The sequence below is a fragment of the Chrysemys picta genome, unplaced genomic scaffold (genome assembly GCF_011386835.1).
Source record: "Chrysemys picta bellii isolate R12L10 unplaced genomic scaffold, ASM1138683v2 scaf120, whole genome shotgun sequence".
NCBI classification, from domain to species: domain Eukaryota; kingdom Metazoa; phylum Chordata; order Testudines; family Emydidae; genus Chrysemys; species Chrysemys picta.
The window spans coordinates 116,695-144,000 of record NW_027052827.1 but is presented as its reverse complement, the minus strand read 5'-3'; the positions used below and the strand labels follow the sequence as shown (position 1 = coordinate 144,000).

Below are 27,306 nucleotides of genomic sequence, written 5' to 3'. Positions count from 1 at the left end.
AATATCCTGCTGCTGGCCTGACACTTTGAAGGTTTGAGCTACTCTCTGTGGATCACCCCACTCAATGCGTCTTCATTCTAGGAAGCAAGCCGGTTAGACAGTAAAACATTAGAGGCTGCTCCCAATGCTACACTCAGTGTTTCCAAAATTAATACACTTTATGGCCAGAAGAGACCTTTAGAGCATCTCATCTAACCCCCTGCATATCATAGGCTTCCTGTATAGGACAATAGTTACTTTTTGGGCACAAACATTCCAGAAAGGCATCTAGTTTCATTCAATGACTTCAAGAGATGGAGAATCCACCACTTTCCCTTTCACTGAGTGCCAGGGGGCTCCATTTCCCCTTCCACTAGCTCCCCATTTACAGTGAGCCAGAGCAGTACCTGCAACAGGGAGCGGGAGTTGCTGAAGGCCTCAGAGGCACAACCCCTGCAGTGTCTCTGGCACCTGGCGAAAGTGATGGATGATGCGGAGCTGGTGCCTCACTTTGGCCGTGACGTCCTGCTGCAAGGGAATGAGAACCAGTCAGACTCAAACGCCCCGAGGAATCAGGGGGAATTAAGGGCACCTGGAACCAGCAGTATTTCCACTCAGCACCTGCCCAACACTGAGGGATGAATTCACCTCCTGAATCCCAGAATGGAGTCTTCTTGTCCTTTCTAGTAACCTCCAGTGCCAATCCCCCTCCTAATATGGTGAGCTCCTGCTACCTCCCCCTCAGTGTCCTTGACAGCTGTTCCACCTCCAAACCACAGCTTAAGTCATCAGAAACCTCTTCTAGACCCCCACCAAGGTTGGGCTGGGAGGCGGGTCTAGCAGTGGGGGCAGGAGGGATTCTGGCAGCAGTGAAGTGGGTTGCGGGGAGGTTGAGATCTTGCCCAAGTCATCCGAGACACTAACGCTAAGCCACAGGATGGCAGCATCTAGTGTCTGTGGAGTCCAAGCACTATTTCAACCATACAGTTTTGGATCAACTCCCAACAAGGGGAGGTGAAGAGCACCCCCAGCAACACACACACAAACACACCCACCCACCACTCCTGGTGGTGGGAGGGGAACAGGAGAAAGGACAAAAGAAGTAAGAGATGAAGAGAAAGGAAGGAGGGATGGAGGAAAAGGTAAAGCGAAAAGAACAAACCCTAATGTCCCCAGTGATTCTAAGGGGCAAAATCCCAGGAAGGGAATAAAATTCTGCCACCTTAAACTAGTGTTTTCCATGCCTAGAATTCAGCTGGCACGAGATAGATCAGACTGAGCAGGTTCCAAAACCTCTTGGAGGCTCTTACCTTCTCAACAGGGACGTCTCTTTTCTAGTAAAATCAGTTAAAGGGAAGGAGAAAACTGGAAAGAGGCTCCTGCTCGCACTCACATACGTGAACCCTAATACTCTCTCAGTCCTCAAAGAGAGACCTCGAGAAGGAGACTTGCTGAAGCAAAGCCACAGGGGTCTCTGAGGTTTCCCTGGCCCTGCCCCCTGTCCTGCCTGGCTCATGTCAGCATCTCTCTCTGAGGTCACCACTTCCCTAACACCTTTGACCAGTACGCTGAGGTCCTTGAAAAAGCCTTTGTGATATCACTGCCACACCCAACCAAACCCTAAAGTGCTCATGTCCTGCTGTTGGCCTGACACTTTGAAGGTTTGAGCTACTCTCTGTGGATCACCCCAAAAAATGCATCTTCATTCTAAGAAGCAAGCTGGCTAGACAGTAAAATATCAGAGGCTGCTCCCAATGCTACACTCAGTGTTTCCAAAATTAGTAGACTTTATGGCCACAAGAGACCTTTAGAGCATCTCATCTAACCCCCTCCATATCATAGGCTTCCAGTATAGTATAATAGTTACTTTTTGGGCACACACATTCCAGAAAGGCATCTAGTCTTCATTCAATGACATCAAGAGATGGAGAATCCACCACTTTCCCTTTCAGTGAGTGCCAGGGGGCTCCATTGCCCCTTCCTCTAGCTACCAATTTACAGTCAGCCAGAGCAGTACCTGCAGCAGGGAGCGGGAGTTGCTGAAGGCCTCAGAGGCACAACCCCTGCAATGTCTCTGGCACCTGGCGCAAGTGCCGGATGATGCGGAGATAGTGAATCGCTTTGGCCGTGACGTCCTCCTGCTATAAGGGAACGAGAACCTGTCAGAGACTCAAACGCCCCGAGGAATCAGGGGGAATTAAGGGCACCTGGAACCAGCAGTATTTCCACCCAGCACCTGCCCACCACTGAGGGATGAATTCACCTCCTGAACCCCAGAATGGAATCTTCTTGTCCTTTCTAGTAACCTCCAGTGCCAACCCCCCTCCTTGTAGGGTGAGCTCCTGCTACCTCCCCCTCAGTGCCCTTGACAGCTGTTCCACCTCCAAACCACACCTCAAGTTATCAGAACCCTCTTCTCCACCCCCACCCAGGTTGGGCAGGAGGCGGCTCTAGCAGGGGGGGCAGGAGGGATTCTGGCAGCAGTGAAGTGGGTTGTGGGGAGGTTGAGATCTTGCCCCAAGTCATCCCAGAAACTAATGATAAGCCACACGATGGCAGCATCTAGTGTCAGTGGAGTCCAAGCACTATTTAAACCCCACAGTTTTCGATCAACTTTCCACAACGGGAGGTGAAGAGCACCCCCCAGCAACACACACACACACCTGCAGTGTCTCACGCAGCTGGCGCAAGTGCCAGATGATGTGGAGCTGGTGCATCGCTTGGGCCGTGACATCCTCCTGCTGCAAGGGAACGGGAACCTGTCAGAGACTCAAACGCCCCGAGGAATCAGGGGGAATTAAGGGCACCTGGAACCAGCAGCATTTCCACCCAGCACCTGCCCACCACTGAGGGATGAATTCACCTCCTCAACCCCAGAATGGAGTCTTCTTCTCCTGTCTAGTAACCTCCAGTGCCAACCCCACTCCTTGTAGGGTGAGCTCCTGCTACCTCCCCCTCAGTGCCCTTGACAGCTGTTCCACCTCCAAACCACAGCTCAAGTTATCAGAACCCTCTTCTCCACCCCCACCCAGGTTGGGAAGGGAGGCGGCTCTAGCAGTTGCGGTTGAAAAGGATTCTAAAAGGAGCAGGTAAGAACCCCTTGATAATCCTTCATGTAGGAACAAATGACACGGCTAGGTTCTCGTTAGAGAGGATCAAGGGAGATTATGCCAGGCTGGGGAAGACGCTCAAGGAGATAGAGGCTCAGATTATCTTTAGTGGGATTCTGCCCGTTCCAAGGGAAGGGCAGCAAAGGGCTGATAGGATTGTGAGAATAAATAGTTGGCTAAGGGAGTGGTGCTATAAGGAGGGCTTTGGGATGTATGGCCACTGGGAGGCTTTCGGGGACAGACACCTGTTCTCGCGGGATGGGCTTCACCTAAGTAGGGAAGGAAATAGACTTCTGGGAGGGAGGCTAGCTCATCTTATCAAAAGAGCTTTAAACTAGGAAGTTTGGGGAGACGGTTGGGAGATGCACAGTTAATCTCCACGCCAGATTACAGTATGGAGAAGGTGAGTAAAATGAGAGGAGACATAGCCGGGGAGATGAGATTGGACATAGGAAGGACAGGGGGGACGGACACAAGGAGGCCCGCAACATATAGTGCTACTAATGGGAGACAGGCTAAACGACATACATTAGGGTGTCTATACACCAATGCCAGAAGCCTAGGTAATAAAATGGAGGAATTGGAGCTCTTGGTCCAAGAGCTGAAACCAGATATCGTAGGAATAACAGAAACGTGGTGGAATGGCAGTCACGACTGGAACACAGGTATGGAGGGGTATGCGCTGTTTAGGAAAAACCGGAACAAAGGTAAAGGTGGGGGGGTGGCATTGTATGTCAATAGTGAAATAAGCTGTAAAGAAATAATAGTTGATGGATTAGACAATACTGAGTCCATCTGGGCAATACTCACACTGGGTAATAGGACTACTAGAGCCTCTCCGGGGATAGTGCTTGGAGTGTGCTATAGACCGCCGGGATCGACCCAGGATATGGATAAGGAACTATTTAATGTGTTTAGAGAAGTAATTACTAATAGAAACTGTGTAATTATGGGGGACTTTAACTTCCCGGATATAGATTGGGGAACAAACGCTAGTAGCAATAATAGGGCTCAGATGTTCCTAGATGTGCTTGCTGATCAATTCCTCCATCAAGTGGTAGCTGAACCGACGAGGGGGGAGGCCATTTTAGATTTGATTCTGGTAAGTAGTGAGGACCTCGTTGAGGAAGTGGTAGTAGGGGACAATTTGGGCTCCAGTGATCATGAGCTAATTCGGTTTAAAATACATGGAAGGAGTAACAGAATTAAGTCAAAGATTAGGGTTTATAATTTTAAAAAGGCCAATTTTAACAAATTAAGGGGACTGGTAAGGGAAGTGGATTGGGCAAACATATTAATGAATTTAAAGGCAGAAGAAGCCTGGGATTACTTTAAGTTAAAGATGCATGAGCTGTCAGAGGCCTGTATTCCAAAAAAGGGAAAAAGATTACTAAGCAAGAGATTTAGACCGAGCTGGATGAGCGACCGACTCAAAGGGGCGATTAGGAAAAAACAGAAAGCGTACAAAGAGTGGAAGAGGGGAGGGATCAGTAAGGAAATGTACCTAAGTGAAGTCAGAGAATGTAGAGATAGAGTGAGAAAGGCCAAAGGCCGTGTAGAGTTGGACCTAGCGAGGGGAATTAAAAGCAATAGTAAGAGGTTTTACAGCCACATAAATAGGAAGAAAGCAAAGAAGGAAGAAGTGGGACCGCTGAAGACTATTGCCGGAGAGGAGATTAAAGACAATCTAGGCATGGCGCAATATCTCAATGAATATTTTGCATCGGTGTTTAATGAGGCCAATGAAGGGATTAGGGATACTAGCACCACTACAGAGGGGTGTTCAGGATGGGGGATTACCGTATCCGAGGTAGAAACAAAACTTGAACACCTTAATGAGGCTAAGTCGGGAGGACCGGACGATCTTCATCCGAGAATATTGAAGGAATTGGTGCGGGAAATAGCAGGCCCGTTAGCGATAATATTTAATGAATCTGTAAACTCGGGGGTGGTTCCGTTAGACTGGAGAATAGCTAATGTGGTTCCTATTTTCAAGAAAGGGAAAAAAAGTGATCCGGGTAACTACAGACCTGTTAGTTTAACATCTGTAGTGTGCAAGGTGTTAGAGAAAATTCTGAAAGAGAAACTAGTTGAGGACCTGGAGATTAGTGGCAATTGCGATAAATTACAACATGGTTTTACGAAGGGCAGATCGTGCCAAACGAATCTGATCTCCTTCTTTGAGAAAGTAACGGATTTATTAGATAAGGGAAATGCGGTGGACCTAATATACCTGGATTTCAGTAAAGCGTTTGATACTGTACCCCATGAGGAATTATTGGTTAAACTGAAAAACATGGGGATCGATATGAAAATCCAGAGGTGGATAAGGAATTGGTTAATGGGGAGAATGCAGCGGGTCGTATTAAAGGGTGAACTGTCAGGTTGGAGGGAGGTTACTAGTGGAGTGCCTCAAGGTTCGGTTTTGGGACCCATCTTATTTAATCTATTTATAACTGACCTCGGAACCGATTGCAGGAGTGGGCTGATAAAGTTTGCGGATGATACGAAGGTGGGAGGCGTTGTAAATTCGGAAGAGGATAGGGATATCCTGCAGGGAGACTTGAATGAGCTTGTGAATTGGAGTATCAGAAATAGGATGAAATTTAATAGTGAAAAGTGTAAGGTGATGCATTTGGGGATGACTAATAACAATTTTAGTTACAAGATGGGGACGCATTGGTTAGAAGTAACGGAAGAGGAGAAGGACCTAGGGGTCCTTGTAGCCCGCAGGATGACTATGAGTCGACAATGTGACGTGGCGGTGAAAAAAGCCAATGCTGTCTTGGGATGCATTAGGCGAGGTATATCTAGTAGGGATAAGGAGGTCTTGCTTCCGTTGTACAAGGCGCTGGTGAGACCTCATTTGGAGTACTGTGTGCAGTTCTGGTCTCCCATGTTTAAAAAAGACGAACTCAAACTGGAACGGGTGCAGAGAAGGGCCACTAGGATGATCAGAGGAATGGAAAACCTGTCGTATGAAAGGAGACTAGAGGAGCTTGGGTTGTTTAGTCTGACAAAGCGAAGGCTGAGAGGGGATATGATTGCTATCTTTAAATATATTAGAGGGATTAATACAAGGGAGGGAGAAGAATTATTCCAGCTTAGTACTAACGTGGATACAAGAACGAATGGATATAAACTGGCCGTGGGGAAGTTCAGGCTTTAAATTAGACGAAGGTTTCTGACCATCAGAGGGGTGAAATATTGGAATGGCATTCCGAGGGAAACGGTGGGGGCGAGGGACCTGTCTGGTTTTAAGATTAAGTTAGATAAGTTTATGGAGGGAATGGTTTAATGGTAAAACATAGTAGTAAAGAAAACCAAGCAATGGTAGGTAAATAGCATAATGGCTAACAGGGATCAGGATGGAGACTCTTGCCTATATGCTCGGGGTCTTACTGATAGCCATATTTGGGGTCGGGAAGGAATTTTCCTCCAGGGCAGATTGGCTGAGCCTCTGGAAGTTTTTCGCCTTCTTCCGCACCATGGGGCAGGGATCTCTAGCAGGAGGGTCTCTGCCGATTGAAGTCACTAGTAACAGGATTGGGGACTTCAGCAGCAGAGTCCAGGGAAGGGGTAGGGACGGTTTTATGGCCTGCAGCATGCAGGGGGTCAGACCAGATGATCATAATGGTCCCTTCTGACCTTAAAGTCTATGAGTCTATGAGTCTATGAGCAGGGGGGGCAGGACGGATTCTGCCAGAAGTGAAGTGTGTTGCGGGGAGGTTGAGATCTTGCCCCAAGTCATCCCAGACACTAATGCTAAGCCACAGGATGGCAGCATCTAGTGTCAGTGGAGTCCAAGCACTATTTCAACCCCACACTTTTCGATCAACTTCCCACAAGGGGAGGTGAAGAGCACCCCCAGCAACACACACACACACACACACACACACACCACCACTGGTGGTGGGAGGGGAACAGGAGAAAGGACAAAAGAAGTAAGAGATGAAGAGAAAGGAAGGAGGGATGGAGGAAAAGGTAAAACAAAAAGGACAAACCCTAATATCCCCAGTGATTCCACGGGACAAAATCCCAGGGAGGGAATAAAATTCTGCCACCTTGAACTAGTGTTTTCAATGCCTAGAATTCAGCTGGCACTAGGTGGATCAGACTGAACAGGTTACAAACCTCTCCGAGGCTCTTACCTTCTGAACAGGGATGTCTGTTTTCTAGTAAAATCAGTAAAAGGAAAGGAGAAAATGCGAAAGAGGTTCCTCTTCGCACACACCTACGTGAACCCTAATACTCTCTCAAAGAGAGACCTCGAGAAGGAGACTTGCTGAAGCAAAGCCACAGGGGTCTCTGAGTTTTCCTTGGCCCTGCGCCCCTGTCCTGCCTGGCTGATGTCAGCATCTCTCTCTGAGGTGACAACCTTCCCACCACCTTTGACCAATAAGCTGAGGTCCTGCAAAAGGCCTTTGTGATGTCACTGCCAAACCCACCCATCCTCTGAAGTGCTAATGTCCTGCTGCTGGCCTGACACTTTGAAGGTCTGTGGATCACCCCACTCAATGCGTCCTCATTCTAGGAAGCAAGCCGGCTAGACGGTAAAACATCAGAGGCTGCTCCCAATGCTACACTCAGTGTTTCCAAACTTAGGGGACTTTATGGCCACAAGAGACCTTTAGAGCATCTCATCTAACCCCCTGCATATCATAGGCTTGCTGTATAGTACAATAGTTACTCTTTGGGCACACACATTCCAGAAAGGCATCTAGTCTTCCTTCAATGACATCAAGAGATGGAGAATCCACCACTTTCCCTTTTAGTGAGTGCCAGGGGGCTCCATTTCCCCTTCCACTAGCTCCCCATTTACAGTGAGCCAGAGCAGTACCTGCAGCAGGGAGCGGGAGTTGCTGATGGCCTCAGAGGCACAGCCCCTGCAGTGTCTCAGGAATCTGGCGCAAGTGCCGGATGATGCGGAGCTGGTGCATCACTTTTCGCCGTGACGTCCTCCTGCTGCAAGGGAACGAGAACCTGTCAGAGACTCAAACGCCCCGAGGAATCAGCGGGAATTAAGGGCACCTGGAACCAGCACTACTTCCACCCATCACCTGCCCACCACTGAGGGATAAATTCACCTCCTGAACCCCAGAATGGAGTCTTCTTGTCCTTTCTAGTAACCTCCAGTGCCAACCCCCCTCCTTGAAGGATGAGCTCCTGCTATCTCCCCCTCAGTGCCCTTGACAGCTGTTCCACCTCCAAACCACAGCTCAAGTTATTAGTACCTTTGGACACAGACTGGCTAACCTAGTGAGGAGGACTTTAAACTAGGTTCGACGGTGACAGGTGAGCAAAGCCCACAGGTAAGTGGGGAACATGGAGACCGGGGAGATGGGTCAAAAACGAGAGGGAGTGTGGGCTATATTGTCAGAGGGAAAGGAGGGTCAGGACAAAACTGGGAGGAAAGATCAAACCAGTATCTTAGATGCCTATATACAAATGCGAGAAGTATGGGCAATAAGCAGGAAGAACTGGAAGTGCTAATAAATAAATACAACTATGACATTGTTGGCATCACTGAAACTTGGTGGGATAATACACATGATTGGAATGTTGGTGTGGATGGGTACAGCTTGCTCAGGAAGGATAGACAGGGGGAAAAGGGAGGAGGTGTTGCCTTCTTTATTAAAAATGTACACACTTGGACTGAGGTAGAGATGGACATAGGAGACGGAAGTGTTGAGAGTCTCTGGGTTAGGCTAAAAGGGGTAAAAAACAAGGGAGATGTCATGCTAGGAGTCTACTACAGGCCACCTAACCAGGTGGAAGAGGTGGATGAGGCTTTTTTTAAGCAACTAACAAAATCATCCAAAGCCCAAGATTTGGTGGTGATGGGGGACTTCAACTATCCGGATATATGTTGGGAAAATAACACAGCGGGGCACAGACTATCCAACAAATTCCTGGACTGCATTGGAGACAACTTTTTATTTCAGAAGGTTGAAAAAGCTACTAGGGGGGAAGCTGTTCTAGACTTGATTTTAACAAATAGGGAGGAACTTGTTGAGAATTTGAAAGTAGAAGGCAGCCTGGGTGAAAGTGAGCATGAAATCATAGAGTTTGCAATTCTAAGGAAGGGTAGAAGGGAGAACAGATAGAGACAATGGATTTCAGGAAGGCAGATTTTGGTAAGCTCAGAGAGCTGATAGGTAAGGTCCCATGGGAATCAAGACTGAGGGGAAAAACAACTGAGGAGAGTTGGCAGTTTTTCAAAGGGACACTATTAAGGGCCCAAAAGCAAGCTATTCTGCTGGTTAGGAAAGATAGAAAATGTGGCAAAAGACCACCTTGGCTTAACCATGAGATCTTGCATGATCTAAAAAATAAAAAGGAGTCATATAAAAAATGGAAACTGGGACAGATTACAAAGGATGAATATAGGCAAACAACACAGGAATGCAGGGGCAAGATTAGAAAGGCAAAGGCACAAAATGAGCTCAAACTAGCTACGGGAATAAAGGGAAACAAGAAGACTTTTTATCAATACATTAGAAGCAAGAGGAAGACCAAAGACAGGGTAGGCCCACTGCTTAGTGAAGAGGGAGAAACAGTAACAGGAAACTTGGAAATGGCGGAGATGCTTAATGACTTCTTTGTTTCGGTCTTCACCGAGAAGTCTGAAGGAATGCCTAACCTAGTGAATGCTAATGGGAAGGGGGTAGGTTTAGCAGATAAAATAAAAAAAGAACAAGTTAAAAATCACTTAGAAAAGTTAGATGCCTGCAAGTCACCCGGGCCTGATGAAATGCATCCTAGAATACTCAAGGAGCTAATAGAGGAGGTATCTGAGCCTCTAGCTATTATCTTTGGAAAATCATGGGAGACGGGAGAGATTCCAGAAGACTGGAAAAGGGCAAATATAGTGCCCATCTATAAAAAGGGAAATAAAAACAACCCAGGAAACTACAGACCAGTGAGTTTAACTTCTGTGCCAGGGAAGATAATGGAGCAAGTAATTAAGGAAATCATCTGCAAACACTTGGAAGGTGGTAAGGTGATAGGGAACAGCCAGCATGGATTTGTGAAGAACAAATCATGTCAAACCAATCTGATAGCTTTCTTTGATAGGATAACGAGCCTTGTGGATAAGGGTGAGGCTGTGGATGTGGTATACCTAGACTTTAGTAAGGCATTTGATACGGTCTCGCATGATATTCTTATTGATAAACTAGGCAAATACAATTTAGATGGGGCTACTATAAGGTGGGGGGATAACTGGCTGGATAACCGTACTCAGAGAGTTGTTATTAATAGTTCCCAATCCTGCTGGAAAGGCATAACGAGTGGGGTATCGCAGGGGTCTGTTTTGGGACCGGCGCTGTTCAATATCTTCATCAACGACTTAGATATTGGCATAGAAAGTACGCTTATTAAGTTTGCGGATGATACCAAACTGGGAGGGATTGCAACTGCTTTGGAGGACAGGGTCATAATTCAAAATGATCTGGACAAATTGGAGAAATGGTCTGAGTTAAACAGGATGAAGTTTAACAAAGACAAATGCAAAGTGCTCCACTTAGGAAGGAAGAATCAGTTTCACACATACAGAATGGGAAGAGACTGTCTAGGAAGGAGTACGGCAGAAAGGGATCTAGGGGTTATAGTGGACCACAAGCTAAATATGAGTCAACAGTGTGATGCTGTTGCAAAAAAAGCAAACCTGATTCTGGGATGTATTAACAGGTGTGTTGTGAGCAAGACACGAGAAGTCATTCTTCCGCTCTACTCTGCTCTGGTTAGGCTTCAGCTGGAGTATTGTGTCCAGTTCTGGGCACCGCATTTTAAAAAAGATGTGGAGAAATTGGAAAGGGTCCAGAGAGGAGCAACAAGAATGATTAAAGGTCTTGAGAACATGACCTCTGAAGGAAGGCTGAAAGAATTGGGTTTGTTTAGTTTGGAAAAGAGAAGACTGAGAGGAGACATGATAGCAGTTTTCAGGTATTTAAAAGGGTGTCATAAGGAGGAGGGAGAAAACTTGTTCACCTTAGCCTCTAAGGATAGAACCAGAAGCAATGGGTTTAAACTGCAGCAAGGGAGGTCTAGGTTGGACATTAGGAAAAAGTTCCTAACTGTCAGGGTGGTTAAACACTGGAATAAATTGCCGAGGGAGGTTGTGGAATCTCCATCTCTTGAGATATTTAAGAGTAGGTTAGATAAATGCCTATAAGGGATGGTCTAGATGGTATTTGGTCCTGCCATGCGGGCAGGGGACTGGACTCGATGACCTCTCGAAGTCCCTTCCAGTCCTAGAATCTATGAATGTATGAAAAAAACACTGTTCTCCACCCCCACCCAGGTTGGCCAGGGAGGCGGCTCTAGCAGGAGGGGCAGGAGGGATTCTGGCAGCAGTGAAGTGGGTTGCGGGGAAGTTGAGATCTTGCCCCAAGTCATCCCAGACACTAATGCTAAGCCACAGGATGGCAGCATCTAGTGTCAGTGGACTCCAAACACTATTTCAACCCCACAGTTTTCGATGAACTTCCCACAAGGGGAGGTGATGAGCACCCCCAGCAACACACACACACACACACACACACACACACACACACACACACACACACACACCCCACTCCTGCCATCTTAAACTACTGTTTTCCATGCCTAGAATTCAGCTGGCACCAGATGGATCAGACTGAGCAGCTGCCAAAACCTCTTGGAGGCTCTTACCTTCTAAACAGGGACGTCTGTTTTCTAGTAAAATCAGTAAAAGGAAAGGAGAAAACTCGAAAGAGGCTCCTGCACGCACTCACGTACGTGAACCCTAATACTCTCTCAGTCCTCAAAGAGAGACCTCGAGAAGGAGACTTGCTGAAGCAAAGCCACAGGGGTCTCTGAGGTTTCCCTGGCCCTGTGCTCCTGTCCTGTCAGGCTGATGTCAGCATCTCTCTCTGAGGTCACCACCTCCCTAACACATTTGACCAATAGGCTGACGTCCTGCAAAAGGTCTTTGTGATGTCACTGCCACACCCAACCAAACCCTGAAGTGCTAATGTCCTGCTGCTGGCCTGACACTTTGAAGGTTTGAGGTTGTCATAACTATAAAGGGAAGGATAACAGCTGTCCTGTGTACAGTACTATAAAATCCCTCCTGGCCAGAGACTCCAAAATCCTTTTCCCTGTAAAGGGTTAAGAAGCTCAGGTAACCTGGCTGGCATCTGACCTAAAGGACCAATAAGGGGACAAGATACTTTCAAATCTTGGGGAGGGGAACGCTTTTGTTTGTGTTCTTTGTTTGTGTGGGTGTTTGCCCTCGGGACTGAGAGGGACCAGACATCAATCCAGGTTCTCCACATCTTTCTAAACAAGTCTCTCCTATTTCAAACAAGGCGTGTTAGTTTTCCTTTGTTTCCTCAACTTGTAAATGTACCTTTTACTAGAGTGTTTATCTTTGTTTGCTGTACTTTGAACCTAAGACTAGAGGGGAGTCCTCTGAGCTCTTTAAGTTTGATTACCCTGTAAGGTTAATTTCCATACTGATTTTACAGAGATGATTTTTACCTTTTTCTTTAATTAAAAGCCTTATTTTTAAGAACCTGATTGATTTTTCCTTGTTTTAAGATCCAAGGAGTTTGGATCTTGATTCACCAGGAGTTGGTGGGAGGAAGGAGGGGAATGGTTAATTTCTCCTTCTTTTAGATCCAAGGGGGTTGGATCTGTATTCACCAGAAGTTGGTGGGAGGAAGGAGGGGGGATGGTTAATTTCTCCCTGTTTTAAGATCCAAGGGGTTTGGATCTGTATTCACCAGGGAATTGGTGAAAGGTTTCTCAAGGCTACCCAGGGGAGGAAATTAGCCTTGGGATGGTGGTTAAGCTTAGAAGTTTTCATGCAGGCCCCTACATTTGTATCCTAAACTTCAAAGTGGGGATACAGCCTTGACACAGGTACTCTCTGTGGATCACCCCACTCAATGCGTCTTCATTCTAGGAAGCAAGCCGGCTAGACAGTAAAACATCAGAGGCTGCTCCCAATACTACACTCAGTGTTTCCAAAATTGGTAGACTTTATGGCCACAAGAGACCTTTAGAGTATCTCATCTAAGCCCCTGCATATCATAGGTCTCCTGTATAGTACAATAGGTACTTTTTGGGCACACACATTCCAGAAAGGCATCTAGTCTTCCTTCAATGACATCAAGAGATGGAGAATCCACCACTTTCCCTTTTAGTGAGTGCCAGGGGGCTCCATTTCCCCTTCCACTAGCTCGCCATTTACAGGGAGACAGAGCAGTACCTGCAGCAGGGAGCGGGAGTTGCTGATGGCCTCAGAGGCACAGCCCCTGCAGTGTCTCAGGCACCTGGCGCAAGTGGCGGATGATGCGGGTGCATCACTTTGGCCGTGACGTCCTCCTCCTGCAAGGGAACGAGAACCTGTCAGAGACTCAAACTCCCCGAGGAATCAGGGGGAATTAAGGGCACCTGGAACCAGCAGTATTTCCACCCAGCACCTGCTCACCACTGAGAGATGAATTCACCTCCTCAACCCCAGAATGGAGTCTTCTTGTCCTTTCTGGTAACCTCCAGTGCCAACCCCCATCCTTGTAGGATTAGCATCTGCTACCTCCCCCTCAGTGCCCTTGACAGCTGTTCCACCTCCAAACCACAGCTCAAGTTATCAGAACCCTCTTCTCCACCCCCACCCAGGTTGGGCAGGGAGGCGGATCTAGGAGGGGGGGCAGCAGGGATTCTGAAAGCAGAAAAGTGTGTTGCGGGGAGGTTGAGACCTTGCCCCAAGTCATCCCAGACAGTAATGCTAAGCCACAGGATGGGAGCATCTAGTGTCAGTGGAGTCCAAGCACTATTTCAACCTCACAGTATTGGATCAACTTTCCACAAGGGGAGGTGAAGAGCACCCCCAGCAACACACACACACACACACACACACACACACACACACACACACACACACACACAGACACAGACACACACACACACACAGACACCCCACTCCTGGTGGTGGGAGCGGAACAGGAGAAAGGACAAAAGAAGTAAGAGATGAAGAGAAAGGAAGCAGGGATGGAGGAAAAGGTAAAACGAAAAGGACAAAACCTAATGTCCCCAGTGATTCCATGGGACAAAATCCCAGGGAGAGAATAAAATTCTGCCACCTTGAGCTAGTGTTTTCCATGCGTAGAATTCAGCTGGCACCAGGTGGATCAGACTGAAAAGGTTACAAGCCTCTCCGAGGCTCTTACCTTCTTAACAGGGATGTCTGTTTTCTAGTAAAATCAGTAAAGAGAAAGGAGAAATCTCGAAAGAGGCTCCTGCTCGCACTCACATACGTCAGCCCTAATACTCTCTCAGTCCTCAAAGAGAGACCTCGAGAAGGAGACTTGCTGAAGCAAAGCCACAGGGGTCTCTGAGGTTTCCCTGGCCCTGTGCTCCTGTCAGCATCTCTCTCTGATGTCAGCATCTCTCTCTGAGGTCACCAGCTCCCTAACACCTTTGACCAATAGGCTGAGCTCCTGCAAAAGTCCTTTGTGATGTCACTGTCACACCCAACCATCCCCTGAAGTGCTAATGTCCTGCTGCTGGCCTGACACTTTGAAGGTTTGAGATACTCTCTGGGGATCACCCAACTCAATGCGTCTTCATTCTACGAAGCAAGCCGGCTAGACAGTAAAACATCAGAGGCTGCTCCCAATGCTACACTCAGTGTTTCCAAAATTAGTAGACTTGATGGGCAGTGAGCCAGAGCAGTACCTGCAGCAGGGAGCGGGAGTTGCTGATGGCCTCAGAAGCACAGCCCCTGCAGTGTCTCAGGCACCTGGCGCAAGTGGCGGATGATGCGGAGCAGGTGCATCGTTTTGGCCGTGACGTCCTCCTGCTGCAAGGGAACGAGAACCTGTGTCATAACTATAAAGGGAAGGGTAACAGCTGTCCTATGTACAGTACTATAAAATCCCTTCTGGCCAGAGACTCCAAAATCTTTTCCCTGTAAAGGGTTAAGAAGCTCAGATAACCTGGCTGGCATCTGACCTAAAGGACCAATAAGGGGACAAGATAATTTCAAATCTTGGGGGGGGGGGGAAGGCTTTTGTTTGTGTTCTTTGTTTTGGTTGTGCGTTCGCTCTCGGGACTGAGAGGGACCAGACATCAATCCAGGTTCTCCACATCTTTCTAAACAAGTCTCTCCTATTTCAAACTTCTAAGTAAATAGCCAGGCAAGGCGTGTTAGTTTTCCTTTGTTTTCTCAACATGTAAATGTACCTTTTACTAGAGTTTTTATCTTTGTTTGCTGTACTTTGAACCTAAAACTAGAGGGGAGTCCTCTGAGCTCTTTAAGTTTGATTACCCTGTATGGTTATTTCCATACTGATTTTACAGAGATGATTTTTACCTTTTTCTTTAATTAAATACCTTCTTTGTAAGAACCTGATTGATTTTTTCCTTGTTTTAGATCCAAGGGGTTGGATCTGTATTCACCAGGAGTTGGTGGGAGAAAGAAGGGGGGATGGTTAATTTCTCCTTGTTTTAAGATCCCTGGAGGGTTGGAACTGTATTCACCAGGAGTTGGTGGGAGGAAGGAGGGGAATGGTTAATTTCTCCTTGTTTTAAGATCCAAGGGGTTTGGATCTGTATTCACCAGGAGTTGGTGGGAGGAAGGAGGGGAATGGTTAATTTCTCCTTGTTTTAAGATCCAAGGGGGTTGGATCTGTATTCACCAGGGAATTGGTGAAGGTCTCTCAAGGCTACCCGGGGAAGGAAATTAGCCTTGGGATGGTGGCAGCCGACCAGAGCTAAGCTGGTAGTTAAGCTTAGAAGTTTTCATGCAGGCCCCTACATTTGTACCCTAAAGTTCAAAGTGGGGATACAGCCTTGACATGGTGGTAGCGGTGGGATCATTTTAAACCCAAAGCCAGTGAGATTTTTTTTTCCTTCTAGCTGCTTGAAAAGCAGAGCTGGAGATAGATGCATATCTTATCTCTCCTTGCCTGAAGGCAGAGGTGTTAAGTTTTTTTAACAAGGTCCTTTGTTAAGAGAAGTGTTGAAATGAGCAAACGACAGGGTAAAAGGAATTTACAAGCTGAATTTTTTTTTTCTTTTTACATCCTCGGGAGTAGCTAGTTAGAAAGTCTCTGTTAACTCAGCAGCAGCCAGAGCTGAGAGCTTCCCAGTTTCAGTCAACTGCAGAGGGGGTGACCCAGCACAAGAAAACAGGAAAATGACTACCAAAGAAGTAGCTAAAAAAATAGAACTGGCCAAACTAAAAGCAGAAGAAAATGAAAGAAAACATCAGAGACTGCTTCAATTAACAAAACTCAAGACACAGCAGAGAAAAAGAGAAGAAAAAGCCAAAGAGGAGGCCCACAAGAGAGAGATGAAGCTGAAAGAAAAAGAAATGGAGCTGAAAAAAAAAAAAGAGATGGAGGAGAGAGAAAAAGAAAGGAAGCATGAACTGGAAGTAGCAAAGGCTAAGCAAGCTTTCACCCCCATCCCTGTTCCTGAGCCATCCACCAGAGACCCAGACAAAGGTGGTGGAACCGGATCCCCTGCCAACGACTGCAACAGCCGTAGTGAATCCAATCCCAGAGACCCAGCCAAAGCCAGTCCCAGAACCGGAACTGGCAACGCAACCAGCACCAGGACCATTGCCAGCACTGAGTCCAGCGCTTGCAAACCCGTCTACAACTCCAACGCCAGAGGGCACCAGCGAGCCTGACCTGGCGGAAGCAGCAGATAACCCTACCCAAGAGGCTCAGCCAGAGCCTGAGATACCACATAGTGCACCAGTGGACAGCGGATCACAGTCAATGGAAACAGCCCCAGCACCTGCATCACTTCCAGAGGGACCAAGCCCCAGTCCACAATCCAAGGAGGAACTGATGTCTCCAGCATCAAGGAAACAGTTCCAGGCCGAGCAGGAAGCAGATAACAGCCTTCAGAAAGCTTGGGCGGCGGCGCGGAGCACCCCACCGCCTCTCAGCTCTTCTAACCCATCCCGGTTTGTTATAGAACAAGGACTTTTATACAAGGAGACTCTTTCTGGTGGGCACCAGAAAAACTGGCATCCTCAAAGACAGTTGGTAGTTCCCACTAAGTATCAGGTAAAGCTCTTGAGCTTAGCCCACGATCATCCCAGTGGCCATTCTGGGGTGAACAGAACCAAGGACCGGTTGGGGAAGTCCTTCCACTGGGAGGGAATGGGCAAGGACGTTGCTAATTATGTCCGGTCTTGTGAGGTGTGCCAACGAGTGGAAAAGCCCCAAGACCAGGTTAAAGCCCCTCTCCAGCCACTACCCATAATTAAGGTCCCATTTCAGCGCGTAGCTGTGAATATTCTGGGTCCTTTCCCAAAAAAGACACCCAAAGGAAAGCAGTACGTACTGACTTTCATGGATTTTGCTACCCGATGGCCGGAAGCAGTACCCTTAAACAACACCAGGGCTAAAAGTGTGTGCCAGGCATTAACAGACATTTTTGCCGGGGTACATTGGCCCTCCAACATCCTTGCAGATTCGGGAACTAATTTCCTGGCAGGGACCATGAAAAACCTGTGGGAAGCTCATGGGGTGAATCACTTGGTTGCCACCCCTTACCACCATAAAACCAATGGCCTGGTGGAGAGGTTTAATAAAACTTTGGGGGCCATAATATGTAAATTCATAAATGAACACTCCAATAATTGGGACCTAGTGTTGCAGCAGTTGCTTTTCGCCTACAGGGCTGTACCACATCCCACTTTAGGGTTTTCACCATTTGAACTTGTGTATGGCCGCGAGGTTAAGGGGCCATTACAGTTGGTGAAACAGCAATGGGAGGGGCTTACGCCTTCTCCAGGAACTAACATTCTAAACTTTGTAAGCAACCTACAAAGCACCCTCCGACACTCTTTAGCCCTTGCTAAAGAAAACCTAAAAAATGCTCAGAAAGAGCAAAAGGCCTGGTATGATAAACATTCCAGAGAACGGTCCTTCAAAGTAGGAAACCAAGTCATGGTCTTAAAGACGCTCCAGGCCCATAAAATGGAAGCGTCGTGGAAAGGACCGTTCCCGGTCCAGGAGCGCCTAGGAGCTGTTAATTATCTCATAGCCTCCCCCACCTCCAACATAAAGCCCAAGGTATACCATGTTAATTCTCTTAAGCCCTTTTATTCCAAAAAATTAAAGGTTTGCCAGTTTACAGCCCAGAAAACAAATAACGCAAAGTGGCCTAAAGGTGTCTATTACTAAGAAAAAAAGGATGGTGGCGTAGAAGAGGTGAACCTCTCCACGACCCTTGGACGTCTGCAGCAACAGCAGATCAAGGAGCTGTGCACAAGCTTTGCACCAATTTTCTCAGCCACTCCAAAACGGACCGAACGGGCATACCACTCCATTAACACAGGTAATGCTCACCCAATTAGAACCCCACCCTACCGGGAGTCACCTCATGACAAAACTGCTATACAAAGGGAGATCCAGGACAACACTTGGACCACAGCTCATAGAGAGCCGAGAAGCGATAGGTATAATCGATGGGTATAATCCGCCCCTCTAATAGTGCATGGGCATCTCCAGTGGTTCTAGTTCCCAAACCAGATGGGAAAATACGCTTTTGCGTGGACTACCGTAAATTAAATGCTGTAACTCATCCTAACAACTATCCAATGCCACGCACAGATAAGCTATTGGAAAAATTGGGACATGCCCAATTCATCTCTACTTTAGACTTAACCAAGGGGTACTGGCAAGTACCACTAGATAAACCCGCTAAAAAAAGGTCAGCCTTCGTCACCCAGGCAGGGGTGTATAAATTCAATGTACTCCCGTTCGGGTTGCAAAATGCACCCGCCACCTTCCAAAAACTTGTAGATTGTCTCCTAGCGGAATTGGAAGAATCTGCAGTTGCCTACCTCAATGATGTGGCCATTTTTTCTAATTCATGGGCAGAGCACATGGAGCACCTAAAAAAAGTCTTCAAGCGCATCCAGCAGGCAGGACTAACAGTTAAGGCTAAAAAGTGTCAAATAGGCCAAAACAGAGTAACTTACCTGGGGCACCAGGTGGGTCAAAAAACTATAAATCCCCTACTGGCCAAAGTGAATGCTATCCAAAAGTGGCCGGTTCCAAAGTCTAAAAAACAGGTCCAATCCTTCTTAGGCTTGGCTAAATATTATAGGCAATTTGTACCCCACTACAGCCAAATCGCCGCCCCGCTAACAAACCTAACCAAAAAAACCCAGCCAAATGCAGTTCAGTAAACTAATAAGTGTCAAAAGGCCTTTAACCAGCTTAAGGCAACACTCATGTCTAACCCTGTGCTAAGGGCCCCAAACTTTAACAAACCGTTCCTAGTAACCACAAATGCGTCCGAGCGAGGCGTGGAAGCAGTTTTAATGCAGGAAGAACCGAATCAAAAATTCCATCCTGTCGTGTTTCTCAGCAAAAAACTGTCTAAGAGGAAAAGCCACTGGTCAATCAGCAAAAAAGGAATGCTACGCCATTGTGTACGCGCTGAAAAAGCTACGCCCATATGTTTGGGAACGGCGTTTCCAACTACAAACAAACCATGCTGCACTACAGTGGCTTCATACCGCCAAGGAAAATAACAAAAAACTTCTTCGGTGAAGTTTACCTCTCCAAAATTTTAATTTTAAAATACAACACATTTCTGAAGCTTCTAACCAAGTGGTTGATGCACTCTCCCAGAAAAGTTTCCCAAAGTAAACTGGTTAAGAATTGTTCTTGAAATAAAACATATTGTTAGTTTTTATATAATCAGTAGTATGTCTAAAGGTACATGTGTCTTATTAACTCTGTTTTCCCCTAAAACTCCAGGAAGAAATCACAGCCAGTGTGGAACTGAACGTACAACACTATCTGTGATTTGGGGGGCGTGTCATAACTATAAAGGGAAGGGTAACAGCTGTCCTGTGTACAGTACTATAAAATGCCTCCTGGCCAGAGACTCCAAAATCCTTTTCCCTGTAAAGGGTTAAGAAGCTCAGGTAACCTGGCTGGCATCTGACCTAGAGGACCAATAAGGGGACAAGATACTTTCAAATCTTGGGGGGGGGGGAGGGAGAAGGCTTTTGTTTGTGTTCTTTGTTTTGCTTGTGCGTTCGCTCTCGGGACTGAGAGGGACCAGACATCAATCCAGGTTCTCCACATCTTTCTAAACAGGTCTCTCCTATTTCAAACTTCTAAGTAAATAGCCAGGCAAGGCGTGTTAGTTTTCCTTTGTTTTCTCAACTTGTAAATGTACCTTTTACTAGAGTGTTTATCTTTGTTTGCTGTACTTTGAACCTAAAACTAAAGGGGAGTCCTCTGAGCTCTTTAAGTTTAATTACCCTGTAAGGTTATTTCCATACTGATTTTACAAAAATAATTTTTACCTTTTTCTTTAATTAAAAACCTTCTTTTTAAAAACCTAATTATTTTTTTCCTTGTTTTAAATCCAAGGGGGTTGGATCTGTATTCACCAGGAGTTGGTGGGAGAAAGAAGGGGGGATGGTTAATTTCTCCTTCTTTTAAAATCCCAGGGGGGTTGGAACTGTATTCACCAAAAGTTGGTGGGAGAAAGGAGGGGAATGGTTACTTTCTCCTTGTTTTAAGATCCAAGGGGTTTGGATCTGTATTCACCAGGGAATTGGTGAAGGTCTCTCAAGGCTACCCAGGGAAGGAAATTAGCCTTGGAATGGTGGCAGCGAACCAGAGCTAAGCTGGTAGTTAAGCTTAAAAGTTTTCATGCAGGCCCCTACATTTGTACCCTAAAGTTCAAAGTGGGAATACAGCCTTAACAACCTGTCAGAGACTCAAACGCCCCGAGGAATCAGGGGGAATTCAGGGCACCTGGAACCAGCAGCATATCCACTCAGCACCTGCCCACCACTGAGGGATAAATTCACCACCTGAACCCCAGAATGGAGTCTTCTTGTCCTTTCTAGTAACCTCCAGTGCCAACCCGCCTCCATGTAGGGTGAGCTCCTGCTACCTCCCCCTCAGTGCCCTTGACAGCTGTTCCACCTCCAAACCACAGCTCAAGTTATTAGTACCTTTGGACACAGACTGGCTAACCTAGTGAGGAGGGCTTTAAACTAGGTTCGACAGGGACAGGTGAGCAAAGCCCACAGGTAAGTGGGGAACATGGAGACCGGGGAGATGGGTCAAAAATGAGAGGGAGTGTGGGCTATATTGTCAGAGGGAAAGGAGGGTCAGGACAAAACTGGGAGGAAAGATCAAACCAGTATCTTAGATGCCTATATACAAATGCGAGAAGTATGGGCAATAAGCAGGAAGAACTGGAAGTGCTAATAAATAAATACAACTATGACATTGTTGGCATCACTGAAACTTGGTGGGATAATACACATGATTGGAATGTTGGTGTGGATGGGTACAGCTTGCTCAGGAAGGATAGACAGGGGAAAAAGGGAGGAGGTGTTGCCTTGTATATAAAAATGTACACACTTGGACTGAGGTAGAGATGGACATAGGAGACGGAAGTGTTGAGAGTCTCTGGGTTAGGCTAAAAGGGGTAAAAAACAAGGGAGATGTCATGCTAGGAGTCTACTACAGGCCACCTAACCAGGTGGAAGAGGTGGATGAGGCTTTTTTTAAGCAACTAACAAAATCATCCAAAGCCCAAGATTTGGTGGTGATGGGGGACTTCAACTATCTGGATATATGTTGGGAAAATAACACAGCGGGGCACAGACTATCCAACAAATTCCTGGACTGCATTGGAGACAACTTTTTATTTCAGAAGGTTGAAAAAGCTACTAGGGGGGAAGCTGTTCTAGACTTGATTTTAACAAATAGGGAGGAACTCGTTGAGAATTTGAAAGTAGAAGGCAGCCTGGGTGAAAGTGAGCATGAAATCATAGAGTTTGCAATTCTAAGGAAGGGTAGAAGGGAGAACAGCAAAATAGAGACAATGGATTTCAGGAAGGCAGATTTTGGTAAGCTCAGAGAGCTGATAGGTAAGGTCCCATGGGAATCAAGACTGAGGGGAAAAACAACTGAGGAGAGTTGGCAGTTTTTCAAAGGGACACTATTAAGGGCCCAAAAGCAAGCTATTCCGCTGGTTAGGAAAGATAGAAAATGTGGCAAAAGACCACCTTGGCTTAACCATGAGATCTTGCATGATCTAAAAAATAAAAAGGAGTCATATAAAAAATGGAAACTGGGACAGATTACAAAGGATGAATATAAGCAAACAACACAGGAATGCAGGGGCAAGATTAGAAAGGCAAAGGCACAAAATGAGCTCAAACTAGCTACGGGAATAAAGGGAAACAAGAAGACTTTTTATCAATACATTAGAAGCAAGAGGAAGACCAAAGACAGGGTAGGCCCACTGCTTAGTGAAGAGGGAGAAATAGTAACAGGAAACTTGGAAATGGCGGAGATGCTTAATGACTTCTTTGTTTCGGTCTTCACCGAGAAGTCTGAAGGAATGCCTAACCTAGTGAATGCTAATGGAAAGGGGGTAGGTTTAGCAGATAAAATAAAAAAAGAACAAGTTAAAAATCACTTAGAAAAGTTAGATGCCTGCAAGTCACCCGGGCCTGATGAAATGCATCCTAGAATACTCAAGGAGCTAATAGAGGAGGTATCTGAGCCTCTAGCTATTATCTTTGGAAAATCATGGGAGACGGGAGAGATTCCAGAAGACTGGAAAAGGGCAAATATAGTGCCCATCTATAAAAAGGGAAATAAAAACAACCCAGGAAACTACAGACCAGTGAGTTTAACTTCTGTGCCAGGGAAGATAATGGAGCAAGTAATTAAGGAAATCATCTGCAAACACTTGGAAGGTGGTAAGGTGATAGGGAACAGCCAGCATGGATTTGTGAAGAACAAATCATGTCAAACCAATCTGATAGCTTTCTTTGATAGGATAACGAGCCTTGTGGATAAGGGTGAGGCTGTGGATGTGGTATACCTAGACTTTAGTAAGGCATTTGATACGGTCTCGCATGATATTCTTATTGATAAACTAGGCAAATACAATTTAGATGGGGCTACTATAAGGTGGGTGCATAACTGGCTGGATAACCGTACTCAGAGAGTTGTTATTAATAGTTCCCAATCCTGCTGGAAAGCCATAACGAGTGGGGTATCGCAGGGGTCTGTTTTGGGACCGGCGCTGTTCAATATCTTCATCAACGACTTAGATATTGGCATAGAAAGTACGCTTATTAAGTTTGCGGATGATACCAAACTGGGAGGGATTGCAACTGCTTTGGAGGACAGGGTCATAATTCAAAATGATCTGGACAAATTGGAGAAATGGTCTGAGTTAAACAGGATGAAGTTTAACAAAGACAAATGCAAAGTGCTCCACTTAGGAAGGAACAATCAGTTTCACACATACAGAATGGGAAGAGACTGTCTAGGAAGGAGTACGGCAGAAAGGGATCTAGGGGTTATAGTGGACCACAAGCTAAATATGAGTCAACAGTGTGATGCTGTTGCAAAAAAAGCAAACCTGATTCTGGGATGTATTAACAGGTGTGTTGTGAGCAAGACACGAGAAGTCATTCTTCCGCTCTACTCTGCTCTGGTTAGGCCTCAGCTGGAGTATTGTGTCCAGTTCTGGGCACCGCATTTTAAAAAAGATGTGGAGAAATTGGAAAGGGTCCAGAGAAGAGCAACAAGAATGATTAAAGGTCTTGAGAACATGACCTATGAAGGAAGGCTGAAAGAATTGGCTTTCTTTAGTTTGGAAAAGAGAAGACTGAGAGGAGACATGATAGCAGTTTTCAGGTATTTAAAAGGGTGTCATAAGGAGGAGGGAGAAAACTTGTTCACCTTAGCCTCTAAGGATAGAACCAGAAGCAATGGGTTTAAAGTGCAGCAAGGGAGGTCTAGGTTGGACATTAGGAAAAAGTTCCTAACTGTCAGGGTGGTTAAACACTGGAATAAATTGCCGAGGGAGGTTGTGGAACCCCAGAACCCCGACCAGGGGTATTCTATCTGCTACCCAAGATCCATAAACCCGGAAACCCTGGACGCCCCATCATCTCAGGCATTGGCACTCTGACGGCAGGATTATCTGGCTATTTGGCCTCTCTCCTCAGGCCCTATGCTACCAGCACTCCCAGCTATCTTCAAGACACCACCAACTTCCTGAGGAAACTACAATGCATTGATGTTCTTCCTGGAAACACCATCCTGGCCACCATGCATGTAGAAGCACTTTATACCAATATTCCACATGAGGATGGACTACAAGCTGTCAGGAACAGTATCCCTGATGAGGCCACAGCAAGCCTGGTGGCTGAGCTTTGTGACTTTGTCCTCACCCACAACCACTTCAGATTTGGGGACAACTTATACCTTCAAGTCAGTGGCACTGCTATGGGTACTCGCATGGCCCCACAGTATGCCAACATTTTTATGGCTGACTTAGAACAACGCTTCCTCAGCTCTCGTCCCCTAGTGCCCCTCCTCTACTTGCGCTACATTGACGACATCTTCATCATATGGACCCACGGAAAGGAGGCCCTTGAAGAATTCCACCTGGACTTCAACAATTTCCACCCCACCATCAACCTCAGCCTGGACCAGTCCACACAAGAGATCCACTTCCTGGACACTACAGTACAAATAAGTGATGGTCACATAAACACCACCCTATACCGGAAACCAACTGACCGCTATAGGTACCTACATGCCTCCAGCTTCCATCCAAGACACATCACACGATCCATTGTCTACAGCCAAGCCCTAAGATACAACCGAATTTGCTCCAACCCCTCAGACAGAGACAAACACCTACAAGATCTTTATCAAGCATTCGTAAAACTACAATACCCACCTGGGGAAGTGAGGAAACAGATTGACAGAGCAAGAGGGGTACCCAGAAATCACCTACTACAGGACAGGCCCAACAAGGACAATAACAGAACACCACTGGCCATCACATACAGCCCCCAGCTAAAACCTCTCCAGCGCATTATCCACGATCTACAACCTATCCTGGAAAATGATCCCTCACTCTCACAGACCTTGGGAGGCAGGCCAGTCCTCGCTTACAGACAACCCCCCAACCTGAAGCAAATACTCACCAGCAACTACACACCACACCACAGAAACACCAACCCAGGAACCTATCCCCGTAGCAAACCTCGTTGCCTACTCTGTCCCCATATCTACTCTGGCAACAGCATCAGAGGACCCAACCACATCAGCCACACCATCAGGGGCTCATTCACCTGCACATCCACTAATGTCATATATGCCATCATGTGCCAGCAATGCCCCTCTCCCATGTACATTGGCCAAACCGGACAGTCCCTCCGCAAAAGAATAAATGGACACAAATCGGACATCAGGAATGGTAACATACATAAGCCAGTAAGTGAACACTTCAATCTCCCTGGTCATTCTATTACAGATTTAAAAGTCACTATCATTGAACAAAAAAACTTCAGAAACAGACTTCAAAGAGAAACAGCAGAACTAAAATTCATTTGCAAATTCAACACCATTAATCTGGGCTTGAATAGGGACTGGGAGTGGCTGGCTCACTACAGAAGCAGCTTTTCCTCTCCTGGAATTGACACCTCCTCATCTATTATTGGGAGTGGACTACATCCACCTTGATTTTTGAATTGGCCCTGTCAACACTGGTTCTCCACTTGTGAAGTAATTCCCTGCTCTCCATGTGTCAGTATATAATGCCTGCATCTGTAACTTTCACTCTATGCATCCGAAGAAGTGAGGTTTTTACTCACGAAAGCTTATGCCCAAATAAATCTGTTAGTCTTTAAGGTGCCACCAGACTCCTTGTTATTTTCCTAATGTCCCCAGTGATTCTACGGGACAAAATCCCAGGGAGGGAATAAAATTCTGCCACCTTAAACTAGTGTTTTCCATGCCTAGAATTCAGATGGCACCAGGTGGATCAGACTGAACAGGTTACAAACCTCTCCGAGGCACTTACTTTCTCAACAGGGACTTCTGTTTTCTAGTAAAATGGGTAAAAGGAAAGGAGAAAACTCGAAAGAGGCTCCTGCTCGAACACACATACGTGAACCCTAATACTCTCTCAGTCCTCAAAGAGAGACCTCGAGAAGGAGACTTGCTGAAGCAAAGCCACAGGGTCTCTGAGGTTTCCCTGGCCCTGTGCTCCTGTCCTGTCAGGCTGATGTCAGCATCTCTCTCTGAGGTCACCACCTCCCTAACACATTTGACCAATAGGCTGACGACCTGCAAAAGGCCTTTGTGATGTCACTGCCACACCCAACCAATGCTAATGTCCTGTTGCTGGCCTGAGACTTTGAAGGTTTGAGGTTGTCATAACTATAAAGGGAAGGATAACAGCTGTCCTGTGTACAGTACTATAAAATCCCTCCTGGCCAGAGACTCCAAAATCCTTTTCCCTGTAAAGGGTTAAGAAGCTCAGGTAACCTGGCTGGCATCTGACCTAAAGGACCAATAAGGGGACAAGATACTTTCAAATCTTGGGGAGGGGAAGGCTTTTGTTTCTGTTCTTTGTTTGTGTGGGTGTTCGCCCTCGGGACTGAGAGGGACCAGACATCAATCCAGGTTCTCCACATCTTTCTAAACAAGTCTCTCCTATTTCAAACAAGGCGTGTTAGTTTTCCTTTGTTTTCTCAACTTGTAAATGTACCTTTTACTAGAGTGTTTATCTTTGTTTGCTGTACTTTGAACCTAAGACTAGAGGGGAGTCCTCTGAGCTCTTTAAGTTTGATTACCCTGTAAGGTTAATTTCCATACTGATTTTACAGAGATGATTTTTACCTTTTTCTTTAATTAAAAGCCTTATTTTTAAGAACCTGATTGATTTTTCCTTGTTTTAAGATCCAAGGAGTTTGGATCTTGATTCACCAGGAGTTGGTGGGAGGAAGGAGGGGAATGGTTAATTTCTCCTTCTTTTAGATCCAAGGGGGTTGGATCTGTATTCACCAGAAGTTGGTGGGAGGAAGGAGGGGGGATGGTTAATTTCTCCTTGTTTTAAGATCCAAGGGGTTTGGATCTGTATTCACCAGGGAATTGGTGAAAGGTTTCTCAAGGCTACCCAGGGGAGGAAATTAGCCTTGGGATGGTGGTTAAGCTTAGAAGTTTTCATGCAGGCCCCTACATTTGTATCCTAAACTTCAAAGTGGGGATACAGCCTTGACACAGGTACTCTCTGTGGATCACCCCACTCAATGCGTCTTCATTCTAGGAAGCAAGCCGGCTAGACAGTAAAACATCAGAGGCTGCTCCCAATACTACACTCAGTGTTTCCAAAATTTGTAGACTTTATGGCCACA

General features: G+C 46.4%; 1 long non-coding RNA gene across 1 annotated transcript; it reads right to left on the bottom strand.

Annotated features, from left to right (window-relative positions):
* Positions 1 to 394: 394 nt before the first annotated feature.
* LOC135978110 (uncharacterized) lies at positions 395 to 8,171 on the bottom strand. The gene is made up of 4 exons (XR_010595525.1): positions 7,930 to 8,171; positions 2,643 to 2,720; positions 1,997 to 2,120; positions 395 to 507 (listed from the first exon to the last, which is right to left on the bottom strand). It is a non-coding gene; the product is annotated as an uncharacterized LOC135978110 (long non-coding RNA).
* Positions 8,172 to 27,306: the final 19,135 nt, after the last annotated feature.